At 42.2% G+C, this 17,931-nt stretch overlaps 1 protein-coding gene across 1 annotated transcript in view; it reads left to right on the forward strand.

Annotated features, from left to right (window-relative positions):
* Window positions 1-8,948: 8,948 nt before the first annotated feature.
* Window positions 8,949-17,931, forward strand: part of pcdh15a (protocadherin-related 15a) — a 483,603-nt gene continuing 474,620 nt past the window's right edge. Inside the window, exon 1 of the mRNA XM_062995172.1 lies at window positions 8,949-9,030. The gene's annotated coding sequence lies outside the window, so the exon portion shown is untranslated. The remainder of the gene's footprint in view (window positions 9,031-17,931) is intronic.

Raw genomic sequence — 17,931 nt, forward strand, 5'->3', positions numbered from 1 at the left:
CAACTAGGTAGGAGTGTCTAATAGAGTATAATATATATATATATATACAGTCTATCACAAAAGTGAGTACACCCCTCACATTTCTGCAAATATTTCATTATATCTTTTCATGGGACAACACTATAGACATGAAACTTGGATATAACTTAGAGTAGTCAGTGTACAGCTTGTATAGCAGTGTAGATTTACTGTCTTCTGAAAATAACTCAACACACAGCCATTAATGTCTAAATAGCTGGCAACATAAGTGAGTACACCCCACAGTGAACATGTCCAAATTGTGCCCAAATGTGTCGTTGTCCCTCCCTGGTGTCATGTGTCAAGGTCCCAGGTGTAAATGGGGAGCAGGGCTGTTAAATTAGGTGTTTTGGGTACAATTCTCTCATACTGGCCACTGGATATTAAACATGGCACCTCATGGCAAAGAACTCTCTGAGGATGTGAGAAATAGAATTGTTGCTCTCCACAAAGATGGCCTGGGCTATAAGAAGATTGCTAACACCCTGAAACTGAGCTACAGCATGGTGGCCAAGGTCATACAGCGGTTTTCCAGGACAGGTTCCACTCGGAACAGGCTTCGCCAGGGTCGACCAAAGAAGTTGAGTCCACATGTTCGGCGTCATATCCAGAGGTTGGCTTTAAAAAATAGACACATGAGTGCTGCCAGCATTGCTGCAGAGGTTGAAGACATGGGAGGTCAGCCTGTCAGTGCTAAGACCATACGCCGCACACTGCATCAACTCGGTCTGCATGGTCGTCATCCCAGAAGGAAGCTGACGCACAAGAAAGCCCGCAAACAGTTTGCTGAAGACAAGCAGTCCAAGAACATGGATTACTGGAATGCCCTGTGGTCTGACGAGACCAAGATAAACTTGTTTGGCTCAGATGGTGTCCAGCATGTGTGGCGGCGCCCTGGTGAGAAGTACCAAGACAACTGTATCTTGCCTACAGTCAAGCATGGTGGTGGTAGCATCATGGTCTTGGGCTGCATGAGTGTTGCTGGCACTGGGGAGCTGCAGTTCATTGAGGGAAACATGAATTCCAACATGTACTGTGACATTCTGAAACAGAGCATGATCCCCTCCCTTCGAAAACTGGGCCTCATGGCAGTTTTCCAACAGGATAACGACCCCAAACACAACCTCCAAGATGACAACTGCCTTGCTGAGGAAGCTGAAGGTAAAGGTGATGGACTAAACCCAATTGAGCACCTGTGGCGCATCCTCAAGTGGAAGGTGGAGGAGTTCAAGGTGTCTAACATCCACCAGCTCCGTGATGTCATCATGGAGGAGTGGAAGAGGATTCCAGTAGCAACCTGTGCAGCTCTGGTGAATTCCATGCCCAGGAGGGTTAAGGCAGTGATAATAATGGTGGTCACACAAAATATTGACACTTTGGGCACAATTTGGACATGTTCACTGTGGGGTGTACTCACTTATGTTGCAGCTATTTAGACATTAATGGCTGTGTGTTGAGTTATTTTTAGAAGACAGTAAATCTACACTGCTATACAAGTTGTACACTGACTACTCTAAGTTATATCCAAGTTTTATTTCTATAGTGTTGTCCCATGAAAAGATATAATAAAATATTTGCAGAAATGTGAGGGGTGTACTCACTTTTGTGATACACTGTATATATATATATATATATATACACATTTTCCTCTCTTTTTCTTCCAATTAAGTTTAGCCAATCTGCTGCTGGTGAACCCGATGGCGTCCAACAAGGGTGTATATTCGCCCGACACATCCCTCCAATGTCTGTGCAGTCCACCAATCCCTTCTTATTCTCCCAAACTTTGGTGGATTTGCACACAAGGTCGGCTTTGCGTACGGAGAGCCACACTCCGATCTCTGCGCTCCTCCACTTCTGTACAGGTGCCCTGGTCTACCAAGGTTCTTACACAGGGTTGAAAATGCCACCCCTTAGTCCGGGCTTTCCCACCCAGCAGACTGGAGGCCAATTTTGTCTGCTACAGGCACTTGCCAGTTCAGCCGACCGGTAGGAGAGCCAAGATTCGAACCTGGGAGTGATCTTAATATTTTAAAGTAAAAATAAACTTTTTTTTTTAAGCATTTTTTTACCTGCACTAGGCAAGTTCTAATGGGGATCAGCACTGTGTACAGAGAGACACACCCTGATCAACACACTCCTTCTCCGCCCCTGTGCAGGCGCCATCAATCAGCCAGCAGAGGTTGTAGTTGCATCAGTTACGAGGAGTCCCTATCCGGCTTACTACTACCCCACCCCTATACGAACAACAGGCCAATCGATGTTCATGTGGCTGCTCAGCCCAGCCAGATGGCACAGCTGAGATTCGATACGATGTATTCGAGATCCCAGCTCCGGTGTGCTAGTGTGTGTTTTACCGCTGCACCACCTGAGCCACCTAAAATATACATTATTTTAAGTGTATATATATAGATAGATAGATAGATATGGCATTAAGCACAAACCTACAATGACAATGTAGCTAAAAGGACCCACCCCCTCCAAAAAGAAAAAAGGCCGTCCATGACTTTTCAACAAGACAATGCAAAACCACATGCTGCACACATTACAAAGGCATGGCTGCGGAAGAACAGGGTACGGGTACTGGACTGGCCTGCCTGCAGTCCTGACCTGTCCCCAATAGAGAATGTGTATAGAACTTTGAAATGGGAAATGCAACAACGACGACCCCGTACTATTGCACATCTTAAGACATGTTTGCAGGAAGAATGGGACAAAATAAAAGCTGAAACATTAAATCACTTGGTATCCTCGGTGCCAAAACATATTTTAAGTGTGGTGAAAAGGAATGGCAACATTAGAAAGTGGTAAATGCTTTACTGTCCCAACTTTTTTTGGAATGTGTTGCAGACCTGAAATGCAGGAATGGATGTTTATTAATAAATGAAATGAAGTTGAGCAGATAAAACATGAAATATCTCAGGTTCATCCTGTCTGCAATCAAATAAAAGTCAAAGTAAATGTAAGAAACTTTTTCAGATTAAATAATTCAATCTAATCAGAAATTTGACTTTTTTTATGCAATTTCATTAATTGTTCTGTAGTAATATGAATCCAGCATGTAATTACTCACCTTGCAGAGCTGGTACACATTCACATGTGTGATGTTACAATAGCAGTTGTGTATAAGCACCGGAGTTCAGACCTCTCCAGTTACACAAGGCTGTTGGTCAAAGCTCGTCAACGGCGTCAGCAGCTATTAATGCACTTTTACATGTCTGTCAGTGCTCCTGTGCCACCTTCCACATTTATTTCTAATGAGGAGTCACAAAGAGCTCCCACCTACTAGACATTCTGACAGTAAATGCAGTAAATGTCTAGCTTATATTGTGTGTGGGTGCAGATGTGTATGTGCATTCAAATGTAAAATGCATTTAAAATGTAGAAGCTGCTTGAGTAAATACATTTTTTTTCCCCTTTTTAAGACTTCTTTATTACATCTCTGCAAACTTATGCAACTTATATTATGAAGGTGGTTTCTGGGCGGCACGGTGGCTTAGTGGGTAGCACTGTTGCCTCACAGCAAGAAGGTCCTGGGTTCGTTCCCCAGGTGGGGCGGTCTGGGTCTTTTTTGTGCAGAGTTTGCATGTTCTCCCCGTGTCCACGTGGGTTTCCTCCGGGTGCTCCGGTTTCCTCCCACAGTCCAAAAACATGCCACCAGTCTAATTGGAAACACTGAATTGCAGTGCATTGTAGTGCCGGTCCCAAGCCCGGATAAAATAGGGAGGGTTGAGTCAGGAAGGGCATCCGGAGTAAAAACTGTGCCAAATCCCGCCGGTGACCCCTAACGGGAAGAAGCCGGAAATGCTGACCCCGTAATCGAAAAAAAAAAATGGGACAAAGGCTGAGGAACAAGAAGAAGATTATGAGGGTGGTTTCTGCTTCATGGAGACGGAGTGATAAACTGTCGAAGTATTAGCCAACAATACTAACATACTAACTTTTTTTAAAGTTATTTTTGTCTTTTTGGACCACGCCATCATTTTGGTTCACATGCCTGTTTTGGCACAGTTTTTATTTATACTAGATGCCCTTCCTGATGCAACCCTTCTTATTTTTATAAGAAAGGAATAATGTGCCGTTCATGTGGCGCAGCGGTAAAAACACGTATCGAATCTCGGCTCTGCCTGCCGGCTGAGTGGCTACATGAACAACGATTGGCCTGTTGTTCAGATAGGGGCGGGATTAAAGCCGGATGGGGACTCTCTCTTAGACTAGTGCGATTACGAACTCTGCTGGCTGGTTGGTGTTTACTGGTGATTTTAGGTGACATTAAACCTTAATTTTCAGATTTAAAGCTCAGCTGGAACATCTAGTCATTCAATTACACCCCTCCTGTGTAGTTTAAATACTATGCCGAGTTTTTGCACTAAAATCTGGCAACCTATGGCTGAGCTCCTACTGCAGCTCTGATTGAAAACTCCAGACTAAACCACAAAGCGCCTGCACACATATAAAAGCTTTGTCATCTCCAGAAAGATTTGATTAGTTTATAATTCTGTAGCTTTAATAATTACAGATGAGTCATTAGGGCAGCTCGGTGGGTAGCACTGTCGCCTCACAGCAAGAAGGTACTGGGGTCGATCCCCAGGTGGGGTGGTCCGGGTCCTTTCTGTGTGGAGTTTGCATGTTCTCCCCGAGTCTGTGTTGGTTTCCTCCGGGAGCTCCGGTTTCCTCCCATAGTTCAAAAACATGCAGTCAGGTTAATTGTAGACACTGAATTGCTCTATATGTGAATGGGTGTGTGTGTCTGTCTGCCCTGTGATGGACTGGTGCCCCAACAAGGGTGTTACTGTGTGCCTTGCACCCATTGAAAAGCTGGGATAGGCTCCAGCACCTTCCATCAACCCTAATTGGATTAGCGGTTAAGAAAGAAGAGAGAGAGAGAGAGAGAGAGAGAGAGAGAGAGAGAGAGAGAGAGAGAGAGAGAGCGCGTCATTAGTTTGTCTGGATAATGAATTTTTGAATAGCTACATGGCACATGGTGGTATAGGTGGTGCTGAAAACCAAGCAGTGCCTTGGAAATCTGTATTTAGCCCTTGCCTTTGGTCTTTATATGCAAGGTGTTTTGCATCCTCCTTGTATCTGCATAGGTCTTCTACTGATACTCTGGTTTCCATGTATGCAGAAGGTGGTGTGGCCACTCTAGATTGGCCCTAGATACACCAACCAGTCATAACATAACATAACATTATACTGATTATCTCTTCATCATGGCAGCTGTTATTAGGCAGCAAGTGAACATTTTCTCCTCAAAGTTGATGTGTTAGAAGCAGGAAAAATGGGCAAGTGTAAGGATTTGAGCGATTTTGACAAGGGCCAAATTGTGATGGCTAGATGACTGGGTCAGAGCATCTCCAAAACTGCAGCCCTTGTGGGGTGTTCCCGGTCTGCAGTGGTCAGTATTTATTAAAAGAGGTCCAAAGAAGGAACAGTGGTAAACCTGGCGACAGGGTCATGGGCGGCCAAGGCTCATTGATGCACGTGGGAAGTGAAGGCTGGCCCGTGTGGTCCGATCCAACAGACGAGCTACTGTAGCTCAAACTGCTGAAGAAGTTAATGCTGGTTCTGATAGAAAGGTGTCAGAATACACAGTGCATCGTAGTTTGTTGTGTATAGGGCTGCATAGCCGCAGACCAGTCAGGGTGCCAATGCTGACCCCTGTCCACCACCGAAAGCGCCAACAATGGGCACGTGAGCATCAGAACTGGACCACGGAGCAATGGAAGAAGGAGGTCTTGTCTGATGAATCACAGTGTCTTTTACATCATGTGGATGGCCGGGTGCATGTGCGTCGCTTACCTGGGGAACACATGGCACTTGGATGGACTATGGGAAGAAGGCAAGCCGGCAGAGGCAGTGTGATGCTCTGGGCAATGTTCTGCTTGGAAACCTTGGGTCCTGTCATTCATGTGGATGTTACTTTGACACGTACCATCTACCTAAGCATTGTTGCAGACCATGTCACTCATGGTCACTAGATTAGGCCACTGTTGGGCCCTTGAGTACATACACACATGGTCCTTAACTCTCAATTGTTTAAACTGTATTTATCACATTTGTATGGCACTTTGGATATAAGTGTCTGCTAACTGCTGCTAATGTAAAATGCATTGTGCCCACTGATTCCGTGGAGGCTAGCCCTACTGCAACCCTGACCAGAATAATGCATGGGTAAAACATGAGAATGAAATGAAATAACAATTATCATCACTAATCTTTATGATCATTATTCTTGATAACTACTATATTATTCTGGTGCCACCAATAAACATTTTAAGGAAGGCAGAAATATGCCCTGAATGGATGCCAGTTGTGATGTCATTGCAGGGCAACACAAACACACAGATTTACTTATAAGGACCATTGAAATCAGTCAGTTCATCTACTAAAGGTTTTTCACCGTGAGACTAATCCTGTCATGTGCTGCATGACAAGTACTGTTGTGGCAAGGGATTGAAAATATTTTTAGCAACTGGCTATTAAAATTTAAAGAGCTGGAATGCACCAGCTCTATCTGACCATCATTTTACCCTGCCCATCATACACGCTATTGGCAGTAGATGGGAGTTAGCATATTCCATTTGACTGGACTGTGTCTATGCAGCTCTAAGAAGGGTTTGATTTACTGTGTGTTGTGACACATTCACCTCATCACCATTATTAAAATTAATTGCTACTTGAGCCACAGTAGCCTTTCACAATTGTTAAGGAATAAGCATTGCTGTGCGCAATTCAGGTTCTAATGTTTTGGCTCAACAGAGCTTAATTATTTAGACAGCTGTTTTGTTTTAAAGTGCCAGAGGATGAGTGGAGTACCTGACGGACTAATTTCTGCCCCCTGCCCAGGGGCGTAACTACTGGGGGGGCGAGGGGGCAGGTGCACTCCGGCCCATGGCGGGAGGGGGCATCCACGACATGAACTCATGCCCCCACCACATCGCCCCCCATGCACTCTCCTGCACTCTCCAGGTCGTTATAATTATATTACAATATTTTTGTTAAGTAAAATATTAAAATAACTAAAAGACAATGAAATATCAGAATACATGTGTCCATATATATATATATATATATATATATATACTGTATATATATGTGCACTGGGGCCCATGAGCTCCTAGTTATGCCACTGCCCCTGCATGATACACACAGTGAAATAACTGGTTAAATGTTCTCTGGCTTTATCATTATACAGTATTTGTTAAGCTTTGGCATGCTACACTGGGTGGCATTAGGTAGCACTGTTGCCCCTTGGCAAGAAGGTCCTGGGTTGGATTCCCAAGTGGAGTGGTCCCAGGTGGAGCTCCCTGTATCTGTGTGGGTTTCCTTCCACAGCCCAAAGACATACAGTCAGGTTAATTGGAGATATTAAAGCCCCCCCAAGGTGTGTGTGTCTTTGCCCTGTGATAGATTGGTAATCTGTCCAGGGTGTTTCCTGTCTTTTGGCCAGAGAATAGGACAAGTGTTGCCATTCCTTGTGATTTGGGGGATAGACTTGGGATTTGGGGATTTTGCCAAGTAATCTTGAGATTTTTAATTTGCAATTTTATTGTCTACAGTCATAAATAATGAAAGACAAAGCATACTTCTACTAAATAAAAACCTTTGGTTGTTGCTGGCCATTTCTATGGCTACTACACATTTACTTCTTGGACAAAAGAACATGACGTCACGTCTGTTGTCATCCGTGCATTTTACTTCTGTTTTTTGGTAACTGTTGTGACAGATTGCAGGAATAAATCTGCGGGATTTTTGTTTTTGTAAATAATTGTGAAAATACACCGATCCGCCATAACATTAAAACCACCTCCTTGTTTCTACACTCACTGTCAATTTTATCAGCTCCACTTACCATATAGAAGCACTTTATAGTTCTACAATTACTGACTGTAGTCCATCTGTTTCTCTACATACCTTTTTAGCCTGCTTTCACCCTGTTCTTCAATGGTCAGGACTCTCCCAGGACCACCACAGAGCAGGTATTATTTAGATGGTGGATCATTCTCAGCACTGCAGTGACACTGACATGGTGGTGGTGTGTTAGTGTGTGTTGTGCTGGTATGAGTGGATAAGACACAGCAGCGCTGCTGAAGTTTTTAAATACCGTGTCCACTCACTGCCCACTCTATTAGACGCTCCTACCTAGTTGGTCCACCTTGTAGATGTAAAGTCAGAGACGATCGCTCATCTATTGCTGCAGTTTGAGTTGGTCATCTTGTAGACCGTCATCAGTGGTCACAGGAAGCTTCCCACAGGGGCGCTGTTGGCTGGATATTTTTGGTTGGTGGACTATTCTCAGTCCAGCGGTGACAGTGAGGTGTCTGCTGTGTCTGATCCACTCATACCAGCACAACACACACTAACACACCACCACCATGTCAGTGTCACTGCAGTGCTGAGAATGATCCACCACCCAAATAATATCTACTCTGTGGTGGTCCTGACCATTGAAGAACAGCATGAAAGGGGACTAACAAAGCATGCAGAAACAAGGAGGTGGTTTTAATGTTATGCCTGATCAGTGTATGACAAAGCAGTGGTATGAACTCATCGATGCTATACTATTTAAATACATATTTTTTAATCTAGATGCATCTGAGGTAATGAAGAGTGTTCACGCAGTTCACCTTTTGGAGGCAAATGAGATTAGCCTATCTCCCCTGTGCACCCTCCATCAGACTGTGAGAGAGTGAGAGAGAGTGTGAGAGAGAAGAGAGAGAGAGAGAGAGAGAGAAAGCGCTCAGCTCAGCTCACTGGGTAACTTTGTGTAGCTGGAGCTCTTCGCTATTTCGCTCCACTCGTATCGTTCACTCATACACTCCGGGTATACACCCCGATCGCACACCTCATTATTGGGGGAACTAGGTGCGCTGTTCTGTTGCACTCGTGTTCGGAGGTCGAACCAGAGTAAAACACAGCCTTGTCTTGTTGGAGTATGTGACCGATTACGGAATGCGTGAACCTTTTTGCACTTTATATCTGCGTTCTGTGCGTGGTTTTGAACGCGACATGGTAAGTGAACGCTGCATTTCTTTATTCTACATTATAGAGCGCGGTGTGTTTAAATGACTGTCAGTAATTGTCTAAGCCAAGACGCATCGTCTGTTGTGGATAAATGAGAAATAAACGTGTCGATTTATCTGATTTATTTAAACCAAGCTCATTAATGAAATACCTGTTTTACATTCTAAATACATCTTTATTTAAACATATAAGTCTGGTGTAAGTTAGGCTCCGTCCCAAACCACACTACCTTACTAAATAATGCACTTACTAGTTTATTAGATACTCCAGCCTGGTAGATTTACTTATTAAGCATTTAATGAGGTAGTTTTACCACAGAGGTGCACTTTGTAGGTATACAATTACTGAGCGTTGTCCATCTGTTGCTGTGCATTTTTTTTTTTTACCTCCATCTAATTCATTCATCAACAGAATAGGAACCACAACTGGACCACTGACTTCATATTGTTTAGATAAGGGATTATTTTCAGCCCAGCAGTGACATGGCAGTATGTGGTGCTGGTACAAGTCAATAACAGAACAGCTTGTTGGTGAGACCTTGAGAAAGCTCTCTGTCAATGCTGAGTTAAGAATCAATCAAAATATTCAGCCAACAGAGTCCAGTGGTCAGATGAAGGATTGAAGTATGTGAGCCCTTTGAAATGCTTGCTTATGTGGTCACATTTTCATAAAAATAAACATTCGATGCTTAAACATAAACTGAAAAGATGTGTAAAGCTGGAATATACTACACACGAATCATTAAACACATCTGTTTTCACAAATCCTCGATCCTTCCCAAGAAAGATGTGAGAAACTTCCAAACGTCTCAGTTTATGTATAATTTATAGGACCAACACCATCGAGTAAACTGCTAATCTACAAACAAAAATCATTGCTGAACATCTCAGGTCAACTGGATATTTCGCATCGCTTCTAAAACTTCTGATGCTCTGTGGACAAACATGCACATCACTATTGAGGAAAAACAAACACCAAAACTTTATTCCAGTTGTTAAATGTGGTGGAGGTAGCATTATAGTTAGGGCTGGCTCGATACGATACTGCAAATTGAGTATCTGCCGATACCGATACCAATCCGATATCGTCATTTCTCCTCTCAAACAACTAAGCAGTAATAATACTGTACATGTCTCAATGCACCATGGTTAAACTAGCTATCTAAATAACAATGCTCAGACTGTGAAACTAAATACATAACCTTCAACATCACACTTATGCAAAACTGCTGTTTTAATTGTAATTTTTTACACACGGCACTTTTACATGACGACCGCACAACTTACAAGTTTCACTTACGTTCAAGCTGTTGCTTACGTGACACGTCTCGCTTTACGGCGTGTCGTCCAAAGTGTCTACATTTGAAAGATGTAGATGTCAATCAAACGCGATGGACCAATTAGAACTGACGCAGAGTCTGGTTGAGATTTTCCGTTAAAGTTCTGTCATTTTTAGATTATTAAAAAAAAAAACTGCTGGATTTTGAAGAGGAGATCTGTGGCTAAACGGGAAACGGTGTCGTTTGTTTTATTTCATAACACTAATGGATTAATCTTTGAGGATGTGAGAAATCTCCAAGCCGGGACAAGACAGGTTTTCTTTATCTCAGGTGAGCGATTTATCATTTATAAAGTGATTTTTATTGTGTTTAAACAGTGTTTTTAGATGTGGCTGTAGTAGATGATTTTTTAAAATGCTAAAAGTTTAAGTATATCAGTGTGTTTTTTATTTCTGAATGGCTGTTGCAGGTGAGTTGTAGATCAGTGGCACATGTTAATGATGGCATCAAGGTGCACCTTGTTACGGCAGTTGCAGAGTGAGTGGCAATAAACGGCACTCTGTTGGAACGTATCTTCGTGTGTTATTTGCTTTACACACAAACAATGGCCTTATTTACATTGTGTTATTTACATTAAGTGTTATTTACATTAAGCAACAGTATCGGATCGGATTACACGTTTTTTTCCTTCCGATATCCGATCCAGTGATTTGGGCCAATATCGGACCGATACCGATACAGAGTATTGAATCGGTGCCAGCCCTATTTATAATTTGGGAACCTTTAATTCTTTACAGGCGGGTCAACTTCAAAGCACTAAGTGAATTAGGAATTGAATTTGTATGAGAAAATCCATGACCTGATGCTTTAAAGTTGAATCTATTAACAAGACACTTTTGGAATATCCAGTTGAAGGTCAGAACCCAATGAGGATGTTGTAGTATTATCTGAAGATGGTTATTTATGCAATAAATACCAGAATGGTGTGCGATATTTGCTACTAAATGGTTCCTTTTGGTTAGGGTAAAAGGTTGCTCATTAATTGTGCATTGCCGGAGAGGGATTACTGTCAGTACCTGCATACTTATAGTGCACCTGGATGGTGAGTCCACTTGATATAATGCTTAGTAGCTGTATGTACAGCTTGGGGTATGTCAAACAGAGGTAGTTTCATACAGTATATGTCATAGTAGTTAATACAGTAATGCAATCCCTATGGTTTTTGGTGTGGTATACATAAGCAAAAACAGAAGGCTTTTATCCATGGGCACTTTCCAGGTTGGTAAACGTAACTTGTATTCCCCTAGCTTGTTTAGAAATGTAAACTGCTGCTGCATTTCGTTGTCCTAATTGAGTCTTTTATGCCATGACATGCAATGGCTTGAGGACTTGTCATTACTAGGGTGTGCATTAAGCTACCTGGTCCACGTCACCACGTGTGTGATTATGTGCTTGTTTCTGTCTACTGCTTTTACATGTGTTTACTTGGTCGATGCTTTTGTACACAGCATTGCACCGCTGTAATACAATCCATACATAATCAATCTGCTAATCAAATGTTCAGAACCGGAACTTGTCAGCTGTCACTGTTGTTTTGTGTGGTATTTTTCTGTTATTGTCAGAGATGAACCAGTTCAGTACTGATTAAGTGGTAATACCTCCTTGAAATGATACATTTCTCTATAACCACCCTCTTACTGTTGTGTTAAAATAACAAATAAAACATTTAACAATTACTTGTGTAACTCCACCAACACCCTGGACTACACACTGAACCTATAATTTATCATTTGCACTGTTAATACCATCAACACCCCGGATTACACACTGGACTGTTATTATTATTATTATTATTTGCCATTTGCACCTGTACTTTACACATCTGTCATACATATATACGTATCATTATAGTTATTTATTTTATTATTATTACTGTTATTATTATAATATATACCTAACTAATCTTTATTATTATCACTGTTATTATTATAATACATACCCACTTTTATTCATATGCTTATTGTTATTATTGCTATTATGTATATAATACTATGTATATAGATATAATTCCATATATGTAAATAGCTATAGTTATAACTAGAGATGCATGAGTACCGATACTGGTATCGGGTATTTGCCCGATACCGCGCTCATTAACTTGTACTCGTACTCGCAAACGAGGCTCCGATACTAAACATCCGATACCGTGTGCCTAGTGCACGTTGCTGCGTTATGCCTAGTTCACACTACACGATTTTTGCCCTGATTTTCGCTCGGCGACTGGTCGGCGCTAGATTTGCCGGCTCGGGAGCAACTCGGCGTTCGCTCGGCGATCAGAACTCGGCTCTCGATCGCTAAGTGTGAACTACCCAACAACTCGATCCGACCGGCTCGCCGAGCGCTTGGCGACCGGATCGAGTTTTCTAGCATGTCAGATATCTGATCCAATAGGTATTGGTATCGGTATCGGTATCGGCAAGTACAAAAATACATGTACTTGTACTTGTACTCGGTTGGGAAAAAATGGTATTGATGCATCCCTAGTTATAACTTTATATTCATATTAATCATAGATATATGTTTACTGATATTCTCTGTTTTTCTTTGCACAATGCTACTATTTGCACTTCTGGTAGATGCTAACTACATTTCGCTGCCTTGTACCTGTACTGAGCAATGACAATAAAGTTAAATCTATCTATCTATCTATCTATCTATCTATCTATCTATCTATCTATCTATCTATCTATCTATCTATCTATCTATCTATCTATCTATCTATCTATCTATCTATCTATCTATCTCTCTATCCATCCATCCATCCATCCATCCATCCATCCATCCATCCATCCATCCATCCATCCATCCATCCATCCATCCATCCATCCATCCATCCATCCATCCATCCATCCATCCATCCATCCATCCATCCATCCATCCATCCATCTAAATTAATAGCAAACTGTGGTAATGGTAGATTGTGTTCTTAGTTTGAGCTAAAGCCCCAGCCATCTAATTCTATTTACAAGCATATTTAGGATTATCTTAAGCACATATTAGACATTTTCAAAGGTACCTTTTGGAAAAAATAAATAAAAAATCTTTAATAAAAATATAATTTTTGCACTTCTTTTAATTGTTGTTGTCTGTATGGTAACAATTTGGCCTGTATCTAAACAAAAATAGCAGGATAAATTGTTGTGTTTGGAGTTAATTCCGCAGACCTGATGGGAAGATTTTCCAATCAATTTATTTGTGCTAGCTGTAATGTGGTGCTAACGTGCTGTGGGCATAATGAATAGCATCTCTGTTCAGCGAGCCGTGGATTTGCTTTGCAGCTGCGTGCACACTGGAGCACAATTTACCCATTTAATCCCACCAGTCACAACTGGGAATGAGAATCTGGTGTCAATCTAAATGAGCTGATAATGTACTCATCACTGGACAAACTAATCATAAAAAAATATGTTACAAACTTCATTTCCAGAAGAGTTGGAGCTGTTAACTGTTAATTAGTTGGTTTGTAAAAATTTGTTAAATTGCCTGAACTTATTTAACTGATAATGGTTCAAAACCATTTTAGTGTTTTTACTGGCAAGCCCAATTATATTTTTTAAAATTTCAAATAAAATAAAAACAAAATAAAATAAATAAATGCACTGATCAGCCATAACATTAAAACCACCTCCTTGTTTCTACACTGACTTTCCCTTTTTTCAGCTCCACTTACCATATAGAAGCACTTTGTAGTTTTACAATTACTGACTGTAGTCCATCTGTTTCTCTGCATGCTTTATTAGCCCTCTTTCATGCTGTTCTTTAATAGTCAGGACTCTCCCAGGACCACCACAGAGCAGGTATTATTTAGGTGGTGGATCATTCTCAGCACTGCAGTGACACTGACATGGTGGTGGTGTGTTAGTGTGTGTTTTGCTGGTATGAGTGGATAAGACACAGCAATGCTGATGGACTTTTTAAACACCTCACTGTCAGTGCTGGACTGAGAAAAGTCCACCAATCAAAAATATCCAGCCAACAGCGCCCTGTGGGCAGCGTCCTGTGACCGCTGATGAAGGTCTAGAAGATGACCAACTCAAACAGCAGCAATAGATGAGCGATCGTCTCTGACTTTACATCTACAAGGTGGACCAACTAGGTAGGAGTGTCTAATAGAGTTGACAGTGAGTGGACACGGTATTTAAAAACTCCAGCAGCGCTGCGGTGTCTGATCCACTCATACCAGCACAACACACACTAACACACCACCACCATGTTATTGACACTGCAGTGCTGAAAATAATCCACCACCTAAATAATACCTGCTCTGTGGTGGTCCTGTGGTGGTCCTGACCATGTAGAGAAACAAATGGACTACAGTGTGTGTAGAAACAAGGAGGTTTTAATGTTATGGTTGATCGGTGTAAAAAAATGCATTTTGATGCCTGCAACACACTCCAAAAAAGCTGGGACAGAGACACAAAAGGACTAAGATTATACAAGTAACACTGTTCTGGAAGGTTCTACAATTATCAGTTCAATCAGGATTACGTGGAAAAGGAGCATGCATCGAAGGCTTAGTCTTTGCAAGCAGGTATGGGTCGTGGTTCAGCACTTCGTATTGTCAGTCAGTTTACAGGCAGTGTTTCTTAGTACACGATTGCAAAAATTAAAATAAAGTAAAAAGCAGCATCAGACTTTCCAAGATCATCCAGCAGACAACTGTGGTTGCTTTGTGGACCACAACAGCTACTTAAAAGACATTTTAAAACATTTGATATATAATTATCAGCTTTTGCTCTGACTTTCTTAAGAGAAAGCTGGTGCACCCAAAATACAGTATATACATCATTGCACCCCCAAACTGGTCTGCTTCTAACAGTGAATTCTATACGTCACCATTGTTTGATGAAAGATAAATAATATCTATCTCAGCCTGGAGATAGATTTCCCCTTGGACATGTTTGAAGTATTTGTACCTTATCTGAAATGTATCTCCTGGTCCTGATTGAAGTGCAAGAAAACGTTATTTAAATCCTGATCTCTTGCTTCACACGGTAGCCTTAAGGTGGTTTTCAAATCATATTACTTTTATTGTCACATTACGTTAACATAAGTGCATAGGTAAGTGACAGTCGTAGGTGTGTAGTCCATCACAATATTTAAATACACATTAAATGTATATGTGTTTCACACAAGAGCAATTCCTGAATAAAAGAGCTTCCTCCTACATTGAAAAAAGTGGTAGCCTAGTGGGTAGAGCTTCGGGCTATCAATCAAAAGGTTGAGAGACCGAAGCCTGGCTCCACTGTTGGGCCCTTGAGCAACCCTCTTGGCTCCAGAAACAATGGCTGACCCTGCACTCTGACCCCAACTTCCAAACAAGCTGGGATATGCAAATTTTGTTGTACTGTACACATGTATATACACTGATCAGCCATAACATTAAAACCACCTCTTTGTTTCTACACTCACTGTCTATTTTTTCAGCTCCACTTACCATATAGAAGCATTTTGTAGTTCTTCATTTACTGACTGTAGTCCATCTGTTTGTCTGCATGCTTTGTTAGCCGGCTTTCACCCTGTTATTCAATGGTCAGGACTCTCCCAGGACCACTACAGAGCAGGTATTATTTAGGTGGTGGATCATTCTCAGCTCTGCAGTGTCAATGACATGGTGGTGGTGTGTTAGTGTGTGTTGTACTGGTATGAGTGGATCAGACACAGCAGCGCTGCTGAAGTTTTTAAAAACCGTGTCCACTCACTGTCCACTGTATTAGACACTCCTACCTAGTTGGTCCACCTTGTAGATGTAAAGTCAGAGACAATCGCTCATCTATTGTTGCTGTTTGAGTTGGTCATCTTCTAGACTTTCATCAGGGGTTCACAGGACGCTGCCCACAGGGTGCTGTTGGCTGGATATTTTTGGTTGGTGGACTATTCTCAGTCCAGCAGTGACAGTGAGGTGTTTAAAAATCTCCATCAGCATTGCTGTGTCTAATCCACTCATACCAGCACAACACACACTAACACACCCCCACCATGTCAGTGTCACTGCAGTGCTGAGAATCATCCACCACCTAAATAATACCTGCTCTGTAGTTGTCCTGTGGGGGTCCTAACCATTGAAGAACAGGGTGAAAGGGGGCTAACCAAGCATGCAGAGAAACAGATGGACTACAGTCAGTAATTGTAGAACTACAAAGTCCTTCTATATGGCAAGTGGAGCTGATAAAATGGACAATGAGTGTAGAAACAAGGAGGTGGCTTTAATGTTATGACTGATCAGTGTATATGTATACATGCCAAGTAAAGACTTTTTATTCTATACACGTGAACACTTGTACACTTAAAGTAAGAACATTAGGTTGGGTGGAATAACCCTTTGGATCATCATGTTGGTGGTTCAGAAGAGATTGTGACCCTTGCTGTTCAGCAGTCTAATAGCCCAAGGGAAAAACCTTCCTGGGAACCAGCTGCTTCTTTACTTGATGCTTTTGTACCTCTGCTGCTCGGCAGATGCGAGACCAGGCAGTGACTTGGGTGGGTGGAGTCCTTTATAATCTTCCTGATCTTCCTCAGACAGCGGCTGGTGTTTAATTCCAGCAGGTTTGGCAGCTGAACTCCTGTGATGTGTTGGGCTGTCTGTACCACCCTCAGCAGCGCTTTTTACTTTATAGCAGTACGGTACTGATACCTGGTCGTGATACAAGCCATCAGTGCATGTGTTAAGGTTTTTGGGATTCATACCAAACCTCTTCAGCTGTCTAAGGTGGAACAGGCGCTGTTGTGCTCTCTGCTAAGGTAAGGGCAGCTGACCCTCTTTACCATGGACCTGTTCTACCTGGCCTAAGTACACTATCAGCTCCTTGGCCTTGTTGACTTTTCAGCTGTCTAAGGTGGAACAGGTGCTGTTGTGCATTCTGTCTATGTAAGGTAAGGGCAGCTGACCCTCTTTACCATGGCCCTGTTCTACCTGGCCCAAGTCCACTATCAGCTCCCTGCTCTTGTTGACATTCAGTGAAAGGTTATTGTCCTGGCACCAAAACCCTCCCTGTAGGCTCGCCATTATTGGGGATCAGACCTATGATTGTTGTGTCATGTGCAAATTTGATAATGACATTTGAAATGCTAGCTGTGCAGTCATGGGTATACAAAGACTACAAGAGTCGACTTAATACAGAGCCCTGGGGAGCTCCAGCGTTCAGGGTCAGTGAGCAGGAGGTGATCCTGCCCATCCTAACCACCTGGTGTCGACCTGACAGGAAGTTCAGGATTCAGCTGCACACAGAGCTATTCAGACCCAGATCGCAGAGCTTGCAGTCAAGCCTTAGGGGAACGATGGTATTGAATGCTGAGCTAGAATCTACACACGGCATTCTCACAGCATTCTCACGTGTCCTTCTCGTCTAGTTTGGAGAGAGCAGTGTGTAGTGATAGTGCTATTGAATTGTCAGTTGATCTGTTCTGTCTATGGGGAAACTATAGCAGGTAGTAAGGAGCAGATAAAGGGTCTGTCTGAAAACCTAGTGAGCTGCCTGTTGCCTACTGCCTACCTAGGCAGCTGCCTAAGTAGAGAGGATTCTAATAAGACATCGAATTTATAAGGCAGA

This window comes from Trichomycterus rosablanca, chromosome 5 (genome assembly GCF_030014385.1).
Source record: "Trichomycterus rosablanca isolate fTriRos1 chromosome 5, fTriRos1.hap1, whole genome shotgun sequence".
Lineage (NCBI taxonomy): Eukaryota > Metazoa > Chordata > Actinopteri > Siluriformes > Trichomycteridae > Trichomycterus > Trichomycterus rosablanca.